At 41.3% G+C, this 20,374-nt stretch overlaps 1 protein-coding gene across 1 annotated transcript in view; it reads right to left on the bottom strand.

Moving 5' to 3' along the window:
- Positions 1–20,374, bottom strand: part of LOC121560857 (glutamate receptor ionotropic, kainate 4-like) — a 478,252-nt gene that overhangs the window by 330,716 nt on the left and 127,162 nt on the right. The window contains exon 2 of the mRNA XM_041873701.2: positions 7,557–7,719. The gene's annotated coding sequence lies outside the window, so the exon portion shown is untranslated. The remainder of the gene's footprint in view (positions 1–7,556; positions 7,720–20,374) is intronic.

Genomic DNA, 20,374 nt, shown 5'->3' with positions numbered 1-20,374 from the left:
ACAGCATCCGATGTCACAGGAAGGCCAAAAAGATCATCAAGGACATCAACCACCCGAGCCACTGCCTGTTCACCCCGCTATCATCCAGAAGGCGAGGTCAGTACAGGTGCATCAAAGCTGGGACCGAGAGAATGAAAAACAGCTTCCATATGAAGGCCATCAGACTGTTAAATAGCCATCACTAGCATATTAGAGGCTGCTGCTGCCTATTGAAATCACTGGCCACTTTAAGAAATGGAACACTAGTCACTTTAATAATGTTTACATATCTTGCACTACTCATCTCATATGTATATACTGCATTCTATTCTATAATATTCTTCTGTATCTTAGTCCATGTCGCTCTGTCATTGCTTGTCCATATATGTATATATTCTTAAATCCCATTCCTTACTTTTTTGTGTGTATTGGGTATATGTTGTGAAATTGTTAGATATTACTGCACTGTCGGAGCTAGAAGCACAAGCATTTCGCTACACCCGCTATAACATCTGCTAAACACGTGTATGTGGCAAATAAAATTTGATTTGATTTGATTTGATTGCCAATTGGGTAATTGTATGGTCTTGTGAGGTGCCAAGTGCTTCTATGTACCTGTTTGAGCTCCTGTTAGACATATTCGATTTGGTTTCTCAAGGGGAGGCTGTGCAGTCTTGCCCTCTACTTGTGTCCATTTAGATAGAACAGGTTAAAAGCCTGATACAGAGGCTATTTATTTTGGTCTATTGCCCATGTATTTGGACAATCTAATTGTATTTTTTGTATGATATGCCGCTTTTACCAAGACCTGTAAATAAATCAACACTGAGCACGTCAACTTGCCTTGCCTTCTGCTGATTTCATGCCCTTATGACTGCTACAAGGTCCCATTTTTACAATTACATAATTAAAATGTGTTGTAGACAAAATAATGAAAAGGGCTGTCAATGAATAGGCACAGATTTGTAGTTGAACAAGTCATTGCATGTATAGATTTTTTTTTAACGTTACTTGAAAAAATGTGTGAATGGACAACTTGGACTTGACTCGAGACTCGACCTGTTCAACTGGGGACTCGACGTGAGACTTGTGACTTGAGACTTGCTTGTGACTCGAATAATAGTGACTTGGTCCCACCTCTGTAGAAGAGACATCTCTGCTGTGGTCATGTTTTATGGATTTCTGTTTCCAGTCATGCAGTGCTCCTCGATGAAGCTCTCGTACGATTTGTAATGCTAAAAACAGGTTCCACTACTCTAGGCTTTACAGAGCATAACACTCTCACTTTCAGCAACCAAGGAATATTTCATGGCCAGCTCCATAGGATGTCTTGTGCAATGAGAGACCTGTAACACTCATATGGGGAGAGAGCTTCTTCAAGGCTTCGATGTGTTCTATTATCTACCCTTTCCCGAATCAAACAGCCTGCAGCATGCCTACCTGTTTGACTGCTTTCAACAACTTCAAGCTATGTCATTCACATGGTTTGACTTCGTTTTTCACCTTTAGCTCCTAGTGAAGCAAAGGACCTCAATGGTGCACCTCCAGTTCTGGGGCGTTTTGTTTACTTCACATTGTATACAGTCGCGGTCAAACGTTTTGAGAATGACACAAGTATTGGTCTTCAGAAAGTTCGCTGCTTCAGTGTTATGATATATTTTTGTCAGATGTTACTATGGTATACTGAAGTATAATTACAAGCATTCCATAAGTGTCAAAGGCTTTTATTGACAATTACATTAAGTTTATGCAAAGAGTCAATATTTGCAGTGTTGACCCTTCTTTTTCAAGACCTCTGCAATCCGCCCTAGCATGCTGTCAATTAACTTCTGGGCCACATCCTGACTGATGGCAGCCCATTCTTGCATAATCAATGCTTGGAGTTTGTCAGAATTTGTGGGTTTTTGTTGGTCCACCCGCCTCTTGAGGATCGACCAGAAGTTCTCAATGGGATTAAGGTCTGGGGAGTTTCCTGGCCATGGACCCAAAATATCGATGTTTTGTTCCCCGAGCCACTTAGTTATCACTTTTGCCTTATGGCAAGTTGCTCAATCATGCTGGAAAAGGCATTGGTCGTCACCAAACTGTTCTTGGATGGTTGGGAGAAGTTGCTCTCGGAGGATGTGTTGGTACCATTCTTTATTCATGGCTGTGTTCTTAGGCAAAATTGTGAGTGAGCCCACTCCCTTGGCTGAGAAGCAACTCCACGCATGAATGGTCTCAGAGTGCTTTACTATTGGCATGACACAGGACTGATGGTAGTGCTCACCTTGTCTTCTCCGAACAAGGTGTTTTCCGGATGCCCCAAACAATCGGAAAGGGAACTCATAAGAGAAAATGACTTTACCCCAGTCCTCAGCAGTCCAATCCCTGTACCTTTTGCAGAATATCAGTCTGTCCCTGATGTTTTTCCTGGAGAGAAGTGGTTTCTTTGCTGCCCTTCTTGACACCAGGCCATCCTCCAAAACTATTCGCCTCACTGTGCGTGCAGATGCACTCACACCTGCCTGCTGCCATTCCTGAGCAAGCTCTGCACTGGTGGTGCCCCGATCCCGCAGCTGAATCAACTTTAGGAGACGGTCCTGGCGCTTGCTGGACTTCCTTGGGTGCCCTGATGCCTTCTTCACAACAATTGAACCTCTCTCCTTGAAGTTCTTGTTGATCCGATAAATGGTTGATTTAGGTGCAATCTTACTAGCAGCAATATCCTTGCCTGTGAAGCCCTTTTTGTGCAAAGCAATGATGACGGCACGTGTTTCCTTGCAGGTAACCATGGTTAACAGAGGAATAACAATGATTTCAAGCACCACCCTCCTTTTAAAGCTTCCAGTCTGTTATTCTAACTCAATCAGCATGACAGACTGATCGCCAGCCTTCTCCTCGTCAACACTCTCACCTGTGTTAACGAGAGAATCACTGACATTATGGCAGCTGGTCCTTTTGTGACAGGGCTGAAATGCAGTGGAAATGTTTTTGGGGGATTAAGTTCATTTTCATGGCAAAGAGGGACTTTGCAATTAATTGCAATTCATCTGATCACTCTTCATGACATTCTGGAGTATATGCAAATTGCCATCATCAAAACTGAGGCAGCAGACTTTGTGAAAATTAATATTTGACCACGACTGTACATGAGAGACAGCAACAGCACAACAGTAACACAGGTCATATCATTTAAGTGGTTTTCTAACGAGTTACTCAAGGTCAACATCCCTTGAGTTCGTAAACGTTCATGACTCGTACCTTTCAGTGTGTGCATGTACGGTCATTGCATTACAATCGCTTCCACTTCACCCTGTACTGTATATTTAATGTACAACACAGGCAGAACTTGGCTAGCTGGGAATCATATATCAAACTGCTACTCCTCTCCTAATTTAATTTTCCGCTAGACTTGTCACAGTGTGGGAGGACCTGTCTACTACATGGGGAAAAAAGGAACACTTTATATTCCACTGATGAAGCCAAATAACCAGGCATCTTCACAATTGGCCCCACAAATATTGAGACAACTATTTAAACAACACTGATCAAACATAAGTGAATCAAACTGAATTTCAATGGGCAATAGGACAAGCGCCGGGAAGGTCAACAGAAAACTATCAGCACAGCCCTGAATGGCACACAGATGCACAATCTGGATCAGAAGCCATGTTATGTGGCACAAGCCGAGCATCTGTCTGAAAATATGATTTTTGCCTGATAAGAAAATTGACAGTGACATTTAGGGAAATGGCATGCTGGGTGGAAGCGAATCCGTGACATACTCAGTCCCCTTGACCCTCTCTGCTGCGCCCATTCCCACTCGCTCTCTTGATGAAGTGAGAGAACTTGCACTCTCGGTGACCCAAAAAACTGTGAAAAAGGTGTATAGCAGCAGTAAAAGCTGCTGATTACACAGCCTTACTCACAAGTCAATGACCTTATTCATTAATCCAAGCCTCTACAGGGGCCCAACTGGGATGATGACCATGCAGCCATTCTGGGGGGACACCACACACACTCATGCACACACACACACAAGTCCACTGTTTCTCATTCAAATGGTATTCTGAGGTAAAAAGTGTATCTCTCTCAAAATGCACAGTGCTCCTTTTGGCCAGCCCAGACTTCCCCTCCAGTGATTCCTGGGTCCTTGATGCCCGTCTCACAAAGTAATCTGTTACATAGCAGCAGACAAAAATCATTGCAGCTTATCTCCAGCTCTCAGGTGCATGGATAAAGGCAGGAGACCCAAGCGGCAGACTGGACCTGATGAGTTCAGTGAACACACACTGCTGGAGAGATTCAACTCCACCAGGCTCTGTATGGTGCACGACTCACACAGGAACTGTTGGTGGATGGAGCACCACAATGCTGTTTGGTTATTGGAGCATCACTAAGAGCGGTTAAATGGTAAACAATATGAAGTATGGCCATTTTAATGAAGATGATAAACTAGCTTGAGTAAAAATAAATCCACTCTGGTGATTTAGGATCTGGTATAAAAGCAGAGGTTTATGTACACTGGAGGGATATTTTGCAGAATTTGCAGCAGAGTCATATAAGTACACCTCATGCAAGAATGCATATGCTATGAAATTGAAAAATATCTGGGCCAAAGTCAGCTAAGTCAAATTCGGTCCCCAGTGAATTTCACAGGGCCAGTACCTCAGAGTGATGCCATGCTTTCTGAGCAGACTGTGTATTCTTACATTTGTATTCAGACCATACCAATGCAGCCTGTGGGAGGACTGGGGATACTTAAAACATATGAAAAGCATGTAATGCAGCACATTCATTTGTATTGAAATGTAATCCACAAATACCGTAAACAGTTTGTTCCATAAAAAAGGTTGAAGATATCCTTATTTTCTCCAATGCAAGTGAGCATGTGTGTGTGTATGTGTATGTGTGTGTGTGCGTCTGTATGAGAAAAGTACATAAAAACACAAGATATACCAGTCAATGCATGCTGGGTGAAAAGTTCACAGGTGAGGAAGCCAGCTCTGAAAGACTTAACACCTTTCACTGTGATCGACTCTACATAACCATTGTTTGCCATCTGGACAATACAGAATCTACAGGTATGGGGAAATTCAGATGGCATAAAATCCTGATCTCCTGTTATACTCAGCTATGTACTATATGTGATTATGGACAAAGTCCCTTTCCCTAAATAATACTTCAGAGGCAATTTTGGAACTGTCTCTTAAGACTCAAAAGGGCTTTTCACACTACTGAGTCAAACCGAGCCAAGCTGTACTGAGCTGGTTACATTGACATTTTACACATTTAGCAGACGCTCTTATCCAGAGCAACTTACAGGAGCAATTAGAGTTAAGTGCCTTGCTCAAGGGCACGTTGCAGATTTTTCACCTTGACGCTCAGGGATTCAAATCAACGACCTTTCGGTTACTGGCAAAACCTTCAAACCCACAGCGGATGGAACCATGCTGAAAAGGAGAATGTGCAAATAAGATGTGCGAGGCAGCACAGTTTGGTTTTAAGTCGGCACAACAGTGTGAAAAGGATAATGGCTTGTTTTGGCACTATGATAAAACAACAAACACATGCAGGAAGACTCCGACAGAAACAAATAAAGTGGGAAAAGTCCAGAGGGAGAGTATCTCCAGTGCATACTGATGGTACAGTATATCTCACCCATGTTTAAACTCTGTAAAAAAACTGTGCTTCACTAAAAACAAATCATTTCCTTCCCTCCGGCACTTCAGAGGTGGTGCTACAGTATATTCGTCCTCCCATCCCTCCCATGCAGCTTGCTTGCAAGTCTCACGTGAACAAGAGAGCTCCTTCTTCCTAAAACATCTTCAAAGAGTTTCCTGTGACCCCTTGACTTTTTCCACATTTTGTTACGTTACAGCCTTATTCTAAAATGGATTCAATTGTTTTTTACCCCCTCATCAATCTACACACAATACCCCATAACGACGAAGCAAAAACTGGTTTTTAGACATCTGAAACAAATAAAAAACGGAAATATAACATTTACATAAGTATTCAGACCCTTTACTCAGTACTATGTTGAAGCACCTTTGGCAGCGACTACAGCCTTGAGTCTTCTTGGGTATGACGCTACAAGCTTGGCACACCTGTATTTGGGGAGTTTCTCCCATTCTTCTCTGCAGATCCTCTCAACCTCTGTCAGGTTGGATGGGGAGCGTTGCTGCACAGGTATTTTCAGGTCTCTCCAGAGATGTTAGATCGGGTTGAAGTCCGGGCTCTGGCTGGGCCACTCAAGGACATTCAGAGATTGTCTCGAAGCCTCTCCTGCGTTGTCTTGGCTGTGTGCTTAGGGTTGTTGTCCTCTTGGAAGGTGAACCTTCACCCCAGTCTGAGGTCCTGAGTGCTCTGGAGCAGGTTTTCATCAAGGAACTCTCTGTACTTTGCTCCGTTCATCTTTCCCTTCATCCTGACTAGTCTCTCTGTCCCTTCTGCTGAAAAACATCCCCACTGCATGATGCTGCCACCACCATGCTTCACCGTAGGGATGGTGCCAGGTTTCCTCCAGACGTGACGCTTGGCATTCAGGCCAAAGAGTTCAATCTTGGTTTCATCAGACCAGAGAATCTTGTTTGTCATGGTCTGAGAGTCCTTTAGGTGCCTTTTGGCAAACTCCAAGTGGGCTGTCATGTGCCTTTTACTGAGGAGTGGCTTCCGTCTGGCCACTCTACCATAAAGGCTTGATTGGTGGAGTGCTGCAAAGATGGTTGTCCTTCTGAAAGGTTCTTCCATCTCCACAGAGGAACTCTGGAGCTCTGTCAGAGTGACCATCGGGTTCTTGGTCACCTCCCTGACCAAGGCCCTTCTACCCCGATTGCTCAGTTTGGCTGTGTGGCCAGGTCTAGGAAGAATCTTGGTGGTTCCAAACTTCTTCCATTTAAGAATGATGGAGGCCACTGTGTTCTTGGGGACCTTCAATGCTGCAGACATTGTTTGGTACCCTTCCCCAGATCTGTGCCTCGGCACAATCCTGTCTTGGAGCTCTACGGACAATTCCTTCCACCTCATGGCTTGGTTTTTGCTCTGACATGCACTGTCAACTGTGAGATCTTATATAGAGAGGTGTGTGCCTTTCCAAATCATGTCCAATTAATTGAATTTACCACAGGTGGATTCCAATCAAGTTGTAGAAACATCTCAAGGATGATCAATGGAAACAGGATGCGCCTGAGCTCAATTTCGAGTCTCATAGCAAAGGGTCTGAATGCTTATGTAAATAATGTTTTTCTGTTTTTAACTTTTTTTAAACATGCAAAAAATTCTAAAAACCTGTTTTTGCTTTGTCATTATAGGGTATAGTGTGTAGATTGATGAGGGAAAATTGATTTAATCCATTTTAGAATAAGGCTGTAACGTAACAAGATGTGGAAAAAGTGAAGGGGTCTGACTTTCCGAATGCACTGTATTCAATGGGGAGTAATGGCCGGCCACAATGTAGCCCACTGTACTACACTAGACAAACAACAGTGGGACTTGACACTCCCTCTGTTGCTCCTCTACACTCCTCTACTCCCGGGCCAAGGCCTTATTGAGGAGAGCAGATGAGTAGCGGCTGATTACGAGACTTCACATACCTTTGATCTCCGGAGGCGTAAAGGCTCTAATCCATCTTGAAGTGGCACAGGAAGTAGACGGCGTTGAGTTGAGGTGCCCACTTAGCTCCTATGCGGCTCTCCGCATCACCAAACACCACCCTCACCACTCTGCAGGCTGCTGGGTCTCACTGCTGCTGACACGCTGCAAGACACAGAGGACAACCCAGGGATAAACAGTCTGGCTCTGACTAAACATCACTTTAGAAGCGGTAGTCCTCCATGTTACAATATCAACTGTATGTAATGTCCCCATAATGTAATGTCCTTATATTATACAATGGGTGGGTCTAATCCTAAGTGCAGCTAGTTTGCAGTCTTTGCAGCTTCAGTTTGAAGTGATTGGGTTAGCTGTGTTGTTGGCTAGCTCCTCTGAATAACAGTGTCCTGACGAGAGAGCACATTTGCTATGCCAGGCGAAATCGTGCCTCATTAGCTCATTGTTATGGATGTATCCAAATAAATGTCACTAGAAAACAGCTTATGCAAATGCACTACTGTTGTTATTCTGGCTGCACTGTTGACGTGACTGTAAGTTAGCCGTAGTTGGCTAGCTAGCAAGCAAGGGATAAGAACGTTGCCAGCCAGTATGGCAATGGAACATTTAGAACAAACGACTGGGTCGCGTCCATAGATACAGAACAAAAAGACTGAACGACAGGGTCGCGTCTCTGGCAACCGAACCGATAGAATGAACGACCAGCCGGCTTGGGTAGCAACCCTAGATTTGTGTCGGTACTATATCTTGTGGAAGGATGAAATACTATGAATAAATTAATCCAAATAAAGTTTTTAATGAAAATATGTCTATCATTATTTGAATATGTTGGTAACCCGTTGTATAAAAGTGATAATGTCCTCGAAGTCTATGTTTGGCAGATACAGTGGGGAAAAAAAGTATTTAGTCAGCCACCAATTGTGCAAGTTCTCCCACTTAAAAAGATGAGAGAGGCCTGTAATTTTCATCATAGGTACACGTCAACTATGACAGACAAAATTAGAAAAAAAATTCCAGAAAATCACATTGTAGGATTTTTAATGAATTTATTGGCATATGATGGTGGAAAATAAGTATTTGGTCAATAACAAAAGTTTCTCAATACTTTGTTATATACCCTTTGTTGGCAATGACACAGGTCAAACGTTTTCTGTAAGTCTTCACAAGGTTTTCACACACTGTTGCTGGTATTTTGGCCCATTCCTCCATGCAGATCTCCTCTAGAGCAGTGATGTTTTGGGGCTGTCGCTGGGCAACACAGACTTTCAACTCCCTCCAAATATATTCTATGGGGTTGAGATCTGGAGACTGGCTAGGCCACTCCAGGACCTTGAAATGCTTCTTACGAAGCCACTCCTTCGTTGCCCGGGCGGTGTGTTTGGGATCATTGTCATGCTGAAAGACCCAGCCATGTTTCATCTTCAATGCCCTTGCTGATGGAAGGAGGTTTTCACTCAAAATCTCACGATACATGGCCCCATTCATTCTTTCCTTTACACGGATCAGTCGTCCTGGTCCCTTTGCAGAAAAACAGCCCCAAAGCATGATGTTTCCAACCCCCATGCTTCACAGTAGGTATGGTGTTCTTTGGATGCAACTCAGCATTCTTTGTCCTCCAAACATGACGAGTTGAGTTTTTACCAAAAAGTTATATTTTGGTTTCATCTGACCATATGACATTCTCCCAATCCTCTTCTGGATCATCCAAATGCACTTCAGACGGGCCTGGACATGTACTGGCTTAAGCAGGGGGACACGTCTCGCACTGCAGGATTTGAGTCCCTGGCGGCGTAGTGTGTTACTGATGGTTGGCTTTGTTACTTTGGTCCCAGCTCTCAGCAGGTCATTCACTAGGTCCCCCCGTGTGGTTCTGGGATTTTTGCTCACCGTTCTTGTGATCATTTTGACCCCACGGGGGTGAGATCTTGCATGGAGCCCCAGATCGAGGGAGATTATCAGTGGTCTTGTATGTCTTCCATTTCCTAATAATTGCTCCCACAGTTGATTTCTTCAAACCAAGCTGCTTACCTATTGCATATTCAGTCTTCCCAGCCTGGTGCAGGTCTACAATTTTGTTTTTGGTGTCCTTTGACAGCTCTTTGGTCTTGGCCATTGTGAAGTTTGGAGTGTGACTGTTTGAGGTTGTGGACAGGTGTCTTTTATACTGATAACAAGTTCAAACAGGTGCCATTAATACAGGTAACGAGTGGAGGACAGAGGAGCCTCTTAAAGAAGAAGTTACAGGTCTGTGAGAGCCAGAAATCTTGCTTGTTTGTAGGTGACCAAATACTTATTTTCCACCATAATTTGCAAATAAATTCATTAAAAATCCTACAATGGGATTTTCTGGAATTTTTTTTCTCAATTTGTCTGTCATAGTTGACGTGTACCTATGATGAAAATTACAGGCCTCTCTCATCTTTTTAAGTGGGAGAACTTGCACAATTGGTGGCTGACTAAATACTTTTTTGCCCCACTGTATATTGTCACGGTTTGCCGGCCCTCGACTTGTCTCGGGCCTAACAACACCCGTGCCAATATATCCTCCAAACACCGGCTTCTCTGGCATTATCACTTAAATACAGTATTATCATGATATGTCCTAATAATACAGTATTAGACACTATTCAGAAAGTATTAAATACTGTGTATTTAGGATATTCCACTGTTTCATACTGGTCTAGAATAGGTTATTTAAAAAAGGAGCTAATGTACCATTCAAACTAAGACTAGGCCTATGCCAGACCCAATAAGCCATGAAGGATAAAGGACAACCTATTGCACTCTTAGTGCTGAGCGATTAGGGCTTTTTTTGGTTCCGTTTTCATTTAATAAAAAAAAAACATTAAATGCATTATGAAATATGGCCTTAATTATTTTTGAGCTTTTTAATTGAAATTCCAAAGCCTAATATTGAGAACAGTCAAATGCCAAAATATTGACAAAAATTCCATTGTCTCTAACAACACAGAATAAAGCAATTGAAGGTGCAATATTCAGAAATTGCTCCTCCATTTCCTGGTTACAAAAATTCAAACAGTTTGCCTAATTTTAGTTTATGTGACAAAACAAGCAATACTTAGAGTAGAGAAATATATTTTCAATAACCAAAAATATTGTATTCTCATCTGTTTGAAGCTGGTATACAAAACCGAAAGTAAAAGACACAGAAAATGAAATTTAAGAACAGGAAGCATAGAAATAGCACACGTAGAACATATCTACTGCTTCTTAGAGTTGCTTTCAATGAGAATGACAGATCTATAACTGATATTTTTATGTGAATTTGGTTGGGTCACCCATTACTACTTATCATTTATTAACCATCATTTGTTCACGTTACTTTCAGTTGTGTATATTACTTTTTTTTAAACAATTATGACTTTTATTTCATTTCTTAGTCATCATCTCATCTCTGCTCAGGCAGTAGCAGCCAGACAGCCAGACAACCAGACAACCATCTAACTTATCTATGTGCTCCCCAACGAGCAAAACTCCCCAAGACTAGCGAAAAGGGTATCCCGTGATTATTGGGTTGCCACAGCTGCCCATGGTGCAGAGCTTTCTGACAAAATCACTATTTTAGTAGTTCTTCAAAGTATATAATGTATACTTTCAAGACTTCTACAACCAACTATCGGGTAGTAGAGCTATACCTCCCAAACTGTCTCTATCCTTCTCATCGCTGTGTTGTGTACATTCCTCTCTTATTTAGTCTGTGTATTGTGCCAGGAAGAACAGGCGCAATGGATTCTGGTCATCGTAGTTAATTACCACGTTTTCTGTGCTGAACTAGATAGAATATTTGCCTATTGAAATCTACAACTCCCTACAACGTCCCACAGTCAGTTCTTGATTTGATGTCTCTTGTGCTTGATAGGATTTCTCTAGAGAAATGGCGTGTTGAGTTCACAAAAAAATGAACTAAATAGAATTCAAGTAATTGAACCGAAATCAGAAATGTTGGTTAATTGCTCAGCACTGGCCTCTGTGCATTTCCTGGATAACTTTGAAACTCATCAGCATTCTAAAGAAAACTATGCCACAATATTGCGAGATAATTTTACGGTAAATGAGAAAGTAAATATAATTTACAAGACGATCATTAATCGAATGTCATTGCATTTTAAATAGTGCCTCTTTCTCTGAGGAGAATTATTCAAATTCCTTAGAGAGTGACCTAATCACTTAGCACTGTGACAATTGTTTTTAATCACTTGTGGAACCTCGACACAGTAACACCTGTGACTTCTTCCTTCATGCATCCTTGATTACCTCTAGACTCCACTGAGAAATTACATTCCCTAGTTTACTGATTACCCTCTTTCATTAGAAACATCAAAGCATGATCAGAAGGAAAGCGTGCACAGTAGGCCTTCAGTAGGACTATAGGAAACATGTCAAATGGACGGATAGTATATAGTTTAAGCCAGGGCTCTCCATCCCTGTTCCTGGAGAGTTACATTTCCTGTAGGTTTTCCCTTCAACCCCATTTTAACTAACCAGATTAAGTTTATCAACCAGCTAATTATTAGAATCAGGTGATTAAGGTTGAAGCGAAAACTTACAGGATGGTAGCTCTCCAGGAACAGGGTTGTAGAGCCCTGGGCTAAGCCAATGAAACATAAAGGCCAAAAGAAAACATAAAACACTGCTACTTCAAAAGCCTTGGCATGTATCCAGATCCTAAATACAAATCAAAGAAGGCCTGCCATTTGACTGGTATCATTTAAGACAGAGCATCCTAACCAGAGGTATTTTCAATTCTCCTAGGGTTTTCTCTGGGTTGGATAGTGGAGAAAACCACCCGAAAGATTGCGGCTTTCAACTTTTTTTTGTTTGGGCTGAAAGTGGTCAAATTTGTCTTTAAGTAAATGCTAAAAGATTAAAGGTATCCATCTATCAAGAGACGATGTACAGTAGGCATGGAGGAGATAGATCAAATGAATATTTGAAACGCTTTAATACGGTTCGAGGGGATGTAAGTAATAATAGGGAGAAAAAATTAAGTGCTGACGGACCCAAAGTCTCAGTGGAAATGATATATTGGTGATAAAATATCCTTCCAGTCTTCATAGACTGTGAAACATTGAGAGAGCCCTTACAAAAATGAATTGGTTGTGGAAAACTTAATAGTGTGCCACAAAATGTTGGCAGAAGTTTGCAAATGTTTGTCACTAGTGGTGAATCTGCGGCAAACCTTCAGCAACAACCATATTTATTGCCACTAGTGGCAAACAGTTTACCAGAAGCCGTTTCTGGTGAATATATGAGTTCCAAGACCAGCAACCGTTGACGACCAATCAGGGGGATTAGAAAAACCTGATGGAAAATGGAAACCTAGCTAGCTGTCTAGCTAAACTACCTACCAAAGTTGTCCAGTGAGTGTCTAACTTATTACTTAAACTTCCTAATAAACGTTAAAATTGTGTTAGCTAATTGATGCCTAGTTAGCAATGTCATGTTTTATGGGATAGAGTGAAACACATTTTGTTGATACCAGTTTCAATCTGTCAGCACCACTGACTGGCTAGCTAACATTAGGTATCATATTTTTGCACAATTAATGTAATAGCTAGCTAGCTAACTAATGACTTGCCTAAACATGTATTTTTAGGTGAATACATTGCTGTCTTTTAATACCAATGCTACTGTCACTGTTCAGTAGCATGTTAGCTAGCACAACAGCAATAATATGAGCTGACTTGACATCAAAGCAAGACTTAACTTTTACAGATGGATACCCTTCCCCTACCAGTGCTGTTGGAAGAGGCTGTATTGGGAGGAGGATGCATCAACACCCTGGGTGATAAATGAGACAAGATTGATAATGTAGGTAATTGCTCATAAATGTAGCCCATACATTGTCTTTGTAAAAATGAGATCGTTCATTGCTTTAAACTAGTAGCTAGCGTATCTTGATCATGTGTTGTTCCTTCTCTCTTTCTAGAAACAATCAGTTACAAGGCAAAAATACAGATTGAGGCCTTCAATCAAACTGAGGACAGAGGTGTGCACCAGGTCAAAACTTCTTGCATGCATGGCTTTGAGATGTATTGTAAGTTCACAATAATTCATTTTGGAAAAATAATATGAATTGCCATATTTGGTATAACTCAAATTATGTAGCTTTTCTTCCACCCAAGCCTTCCTGAGTCAGGAAGAAGAGACAACTAGTAGACAACTGGCTCTTGATGATGAAATCCCCAGTCTAGATTGAATATCATAATTAGTTTAGTTTGAATCAATTGTGTTGAGGCTTAGCTGGAGAAAATCTTTGTATACTGTGGCGCTAGGAATAGTTGGCCACACATTTTAAAGGTAGATTTAGTAAGTCCCTGTAACGTAATACGCTGGGAGTCAGGAAGCAGGTGCAGAAGGTGAGTTTAATAATGAAACGATACAAATGAACAAACATGAGAGGCATACAGAACGTGAGAGAAAACAATACTACCTACTGAGGGCTAATAAAGGGGGAGTAATCACTGAGAAAATGATGACCAGGTGTGTGTAATGACGGGGAGCAGGTGTGCGTAATAATAGTTGCCAGGGCCGGTGGTTAGTAGACCGGCGACGTCGAGCGCCGGAGGGAGGGAGCAGGAGTAGGCGGGACAGTCCCAGTTTATGCTAGCTACATCATTTGTTTCTATAGCATTTATACAAGGCAGAAACATTGTTTCCTTGCTGAAAAATAAGTTGAATGCCAATATCAGTGAGAAGCATAGCAACATCAAGTCAACTTTGTAACAGGTGACCCTGTTTTCCCAAAGCCAAACCCACACATTAGCTGCTGAATCTACCTTTTAAGATGACAATCTAGAAAATGTTTTCAGTGATTGTTTTCAGTATCCTAATTTTGTATTTGTTTTCTGATAGTTTCAGTGCATGCATTCAACAAGCTTTGGACAAAGGACTTCCACAGGGCCGCCTTCTCCAAAGATCACTCAAAAAGGCAATAGTTCTGAACTGGGTTTGATTTAGTTTTTGTTTTAATTATTAAAATTAGGTTAATTATCTTTTAAACTTCCATTGGTTGAAAGCTATTGCTCAGTTATCACTTGGCTCATGTAAATTCTGTAGTTGCCCCTTTAAACATCCTAAGGTCAACATCCCCATAGTTTTTTTCATTTCTCTCATGTAAATGTTGTAGTTGCATAAAAATATTAAATAAACAATTTATTTGGGAAATATCCAGTCTTAGGTATTTTTCTCATTAGCATGCTGATGATTTGAAGTTGTATTGGATTTATTTGTATCTGTTAAGACATTGAATACATGTTGTTTAGCATATTTAATACATTTTTATATACACTACCTGTCAAAAGTTTGGACACACCTACTCATTCAAGTGTTTTTCTTTATTTTTTACATTGTAGAATAATAGTGAAGACATCAAAACTATGAAATAACACATATGGAATCATGTAGGGGGGGTATACAGAAGATAGCCCTATTTGGTAAAAGACAAAGTCTACATTATGGCAAGAACAGCTCAAATAAGCAAAGAGAAACGACTGTCCATCATTACTTTAAGACATGAAGGTCAGTCAATACGGAACATTTTAAGAACTTTGAAAGTTTATTCAAGTGCAGTCGCAAAAACCATCAAGCGCTATGATGAAACTGGCTCTCATGAGGACCGCCACAGGAATGGAAGACCCAGAGTTACCTCTGCTGCAGAGGATACATTCAGAAATTGCAGCCCAAATAAATGCTTCACACAGTTCAAGTCACAGACACATCTCAACATCAACTGTTCAGAGGGGACTGTGTGAATCAGGCCTTCATGGTCGAATTGCTGCAAAGAAACCACTACTAAAGGACACCAATAAGAAGAAGAGACTTGCTTGGGCCAAGAAACACGAGCAATGGACATTAGACCGGTGGAAATGTGTCCTTTAGTCTGGAGTCCAAATTGGAAATTTTTGGTTCCAACCGCCGTATCTTTGTGAGACGTGGTGTGGGTGAACGGATTATCTCCGCATGTGTAGTTCCCACCGTAAAGCATGGAGGAGGATTTGTTATGGTGTGGAGGTGCTTTGCTGGTGACACTGTCTGTGATTTATTTAGAATTCAAGGCACACTTAACCAGCATGGCTACCACAGCATTCTGCAGCGATACGCCATCCCATCTGGTTTGGGTTTAGTGGGACTATCATTTGTTTTTCAATAGGACAATGACCCAACACACCTCCAGGCTGTTTAAGGGCTATTTTACCAAGACGGAGTGATGGAGTGCTACATCAGATGACCTGGCCTCCACAATCCCCCGACCTCAACCCAATTGAGATGGTTTGGGATGAGTCTGACGGCAGAGTGAAGGAAAATCAGCCAACAAGTGCTCAGCATATGTGGGAACTCCTTCAAGACTGTTGGAAAAGCATTCCAGGTGAAGCTGGTTGAGAGAATGTCAAGAGTGTGCAAAGCTGTCATCAAGGCAAAGGGTGGATATTTGAAGAATCTCAAATATAAAATATATTTTGATTTGTTTAACAATTTTTTGGTTACTACATGATTCCATATGTGTTATTTCATAGTTTTGATGTCTTCACTATTATTCTACAATGTAGAAAATAGTTAAAATAAAGAAAAACCCTTGAATGAGTAGGTGTGTCCAAACTTTTGACTGGTACAGTACATGTTTATTTAGTTTTCTCTGTGAGAAGCAAGTTCATTTAAAGTTGTGTGATTTGGTTTATGTAGATACAACATTTCAATGCTGTTAACATACAGTAACCGAACAGTAGAATGTTCGCCACAAATTGTTTGCCAGAAGTTCAGACGTCGCAAATTTCCCATAACAGTTAGCCACAAAACTAATTTGCATGTGAAAATATGAGCTTGCTGTAAATTTGTGGCAAATTGGCCAAAGGCTTTGCCACAACTGTTTGCCAGAAGCCAGTTTTTTTAGTAAGGGAGCTACAGAGACAAAGTTTAACCTTGTGTTTTTGTTGGCCCAACAGATACAGACACCATTCAGCCTTGTATCACTCGGCCCGAAGGACCCCTTCAGTCCTTTATCTATAGCTCACTCACCCATACTGTTGAAAAGTGTACTGTACAGCATGCTTTGAGCTCCACCCTTAGTAAGCCAAGTTTAGTATTACTAAATCTACCATAGCAAAAAAAAGGGATTACACTTCGCCTGCCAGTGGCTCAAAGCATAGTGTGACGAAACATAAAGAAAGGGGACACAAAGGACTGTAGATGTACAGGCCAAAAGCGTCAGGACTGCCTGAGTGGAGTACATTAAAGAGGTTAAACTTCTCTGCATTGCAACTCTACGTGACAAAAGGGTGTGTGAGTACAACACAAATGATAGGCAAAGCAGTAATCTGACTGGGGTTGGCTTGGGGGTTTAATGGGACATTGCACTCCAAAATCTAAATTTGTCTGATGTTTCAAGACCTCCAAAGCAGTCTAATGTCAATATGAGTCCACATCCCATGTCATTGGATGTGTAGATCCATGGCTACATGCCTCAACCCCAAATGAATGGAAAATATAAGCACCGTAACATTATATGGGGTTTACGTCTTCCATTCATTTTACATTGTGGCATAAAGCTGGATATAAAAACAGACAGCCTGTGTCGTGAACACATCATGACATTAGACTACTTTTGAGGTCTGAAAACATCTGATTTTGGACTGTATTGTCCCTTTAAGTTGTCATCTCAGTTCAAAGAAAACATTCTCTAGCCAAGCCATAAACTTCTTTCATAGTGAGCAAATGGTTGAGCAAACTTTACATTTGAAAAAGTTAGTGATGTTTGATTAGATGCAAGCTCCGTTTGATTTGGTGTTAACATTTGGGGTGTTTGAAGAGATTCAATCAAACTTGTTTCCACACTTCTGCCAATACACCAAGACGTATGCATGTAATTATGTTGTTGGGGAAATTCAGCAATAACTGATAAGATAACATTTACTGCCGTTTTCATTGACAAACATCTGCTGTTGTATCATTCCCTGGGTATCTGCAGGGCATGTTTTAAACTATACACAACTGGTGCAGTGTAAATGTCAGCAGAGACAAAAATGTCCTCTCTCGCTCTCTGTAAGGTCAGAGAAAACATAATGACAAAGACTAGACTCCCAGTTTTCTCACGGACAAGTGGACACGCAGGGGAATTATGAAGAATTCCGTGACACAAACTGCCAACCTACTAGATGTTCTTTTCCCTTTATAAAGTTAACTTTTTAATTTCCAGGATGACTTGACAACAATAGATCAGAAACAAATGTATCCATATTAATAGCAACACAGCGATATCAGCGACACATAAATGAACCTCGTGTCACAACAGGCTGTGACAGCTAAACATTTTTGGACACGCAGGAGTTAACATGTTCAAAGCTAATAAGGAATGCCTACAGAGGTTGATGTAATTTTGGAGATATTTCTGATATTTTGCTTTGCCATAGTTGCCAACGGTAATGTTGGCCTCAAACCACTCTCATGAGCATTACAGGTCTACCTTCCTACCTCACTATTCCTAAAAGTGTGTGTGTACAGGGGGAATTAAAGGCTAATTAAATGTGTTTTTACTGAGTGCCGTTGCGGGGATGATGGATTTTCATCAGGCCTTCAGTCCTTAATAGCTTCGCATAAAACCAGAAGTCTTTTCAGCCGGAAGAGTAAATTGCTCCTATAAAAATAGCTTTGAATTTTTTCTTTCTTTTTCGTTCTTTCTCAATATGTACAAATATGTATGCTATCTTACTACAGTGCATTCAGAAAGTATTCAGACCCCTTGACTTTTTCCACATTTTGTTACGTTACAGCCTTATTCTAAAATTGATTAAATAGTTATATTCCCTCATCAATCTACACACAATACCCCATAATGACAAAGCAAAAACAGGTTTTTAGACATTTTTGCATTTTTTTAAACAAATAAAAAACGGAAATATCATATTTACATAAGTATTCAGACCCTTTACTCAGTACTTTATTGAAGCACCTTTGGAAGCAATTACTGCCTCTAGTCTTTTTGGGTATGATGCTACTAGCTTGGTACACCTGTATTTGGGGAGTTTCTCACATTCTTCTCTGCAGATCCTCTCAAGCTCTGTCAGGTTGGATGGGGAGCGTTGCTGCACAGCTATTTTCAGGTCTCTCCAGAGATGTTAGATCGGGTTCAAGTCCGGGCTCTGGCTGGGCCACTCGAGGACATTCAGAGACTTGTCCCGAAGCCACTCCTGCGTTGTCTTGGATGTGTGCTTAGGGTCGTTGTCTTGTTGGAAGGTGAACCTTCGCCCCAGTCTGAGGTCCTGAGCGCTCTGGAGCAGGTTTTCATCAAGGATCTCTCTATACTTTGCTCCGTTCATCTTTCCCTCGAACCTGACTAGTCTCCCAGTCACTGCCACTGAAAAACATCCCCACAGCATGATGCTGCCACCACCATGCTTCACCATAGGGATGGTGCCAGGTTTCCTCCAGACGTGACGCTTGGCATTCAAGCCAAAGAGTTCAATCTTGGTTTCATCAGACCAGAGAATCTTGTTTCTCATGGTCTGAGAGTCTTTAGGTGCCTTTTGGCAAACTCCAAGTGGGCTGTCATGTGCCTTTTACTGAGGAGTGGCTTCGGTCTGACCACTCTACCATAAAGGCCTGATTGGTGGAGTGCTGCAGAGATGGTTGTCCTTCTGGAAGGTTCTCCCATCTCCACAGAGGAACTCTGGAGCTCTGTCAGAGTGACCATCGGGTTCTTGGTCACCTCCCTGACCAAGGCCCTACTCCCCCGATTGCTCAGTTTGGCCGGGTGGCCAGCTCTAGGAAGAGTCTTGGTGGTTCCAAACTTCTTCCATTTAAGAGTGATGGAGGCCACTGTGTTCTTGGGGACCTTCAATGCTGCAGACATTTTTTGGTACCCTTCGCCAAATCTGTGCCTCGACACAATCCTGTCTCGGAGCTCTAAGGACAATTCCTTCAACCTCATGGCTTGGGTTTTGCTCTGACATGCACTGTCAACTGTGTGACCTTATATAGACAGGTGTGTGCCGTTCCAAATCATGTCCAATCAATTGAATTTACCACAGGTGGACTCCAATCAAGTTGTAGAAACATCTCAAGGATGATCAATTGAAACAGGATGAAACTGAGCTGAATTTCAAGTCTCATATGAAAGGGTCTGAATACTTATGTAAATAAGGTATTTAAGTTTTTTATTTTTTATAAATTTACCAAAAAATCTAAAAACCAGTTTTTGCTTTGTCATTATGGGGTATTGCTGAGGATTATTTTTTTTAAAAATCCATTTTAAAATAAGGCTGTAATGTAACAAAATGTGGAAAAACTCAAGGGGTCTGAATACTTTCCGCAGTGCCTTCAGAAAGTATTTATACACCTTGACTTATTCCACATTGGCCTCATGGTGAAATCCATGAGCGGTTTTCTTCCACTACGTTAACTAAATTAGGAAGGACGCCTGTATCTTTGTAGTACCTGGGTGTATTGATACACCATCCAAAATGTAATTAATAACTTCACCATGCTCAAAGGGATATTTAATGTCTGCTTTCTTTTTAGCCATCTACCAATAGGTGCCCTTCTTTGCGAGGCATTGGAAAACCTCCCTGGTCTTTGTGGTTGAATCTGTGTTTGAAATTCACTGCTCGAGATGAAGCAGTCATTCAAAAATAATGTTAAACCTTATTACTGCACACAGAGTGAGTCTATCCAACTTATTATGTGACTTGATAAGCAACCTTTTTACTCCTGAACTTATTTACGCTTGCCATAACAAATGGGTTGCATACTTATTGACTCAAAACATTTCAGCTTTTCATTTTTAAAT

Source organism: Coregonus clupeaformis, chromosome 5 (genome assembly GCF_020615455.1).
Source record: "Coregonus clupeaformis isolate EN_2021a chromosome 5, ASM2061545v1, whole genome shotgun sequence".
Taxonomy (NCBI): Eukaryota; Metazoa; Chordata; class Actinopteri; order Salmoniformes; family Salmonidae; genus Coregonus; species Coregonus clupeaformis.
The sequence above is the reverse complement of the archived record's forward strand: the minus strand, read 5'-3'. Positions and strand labels throughout refer to the sequence as shown.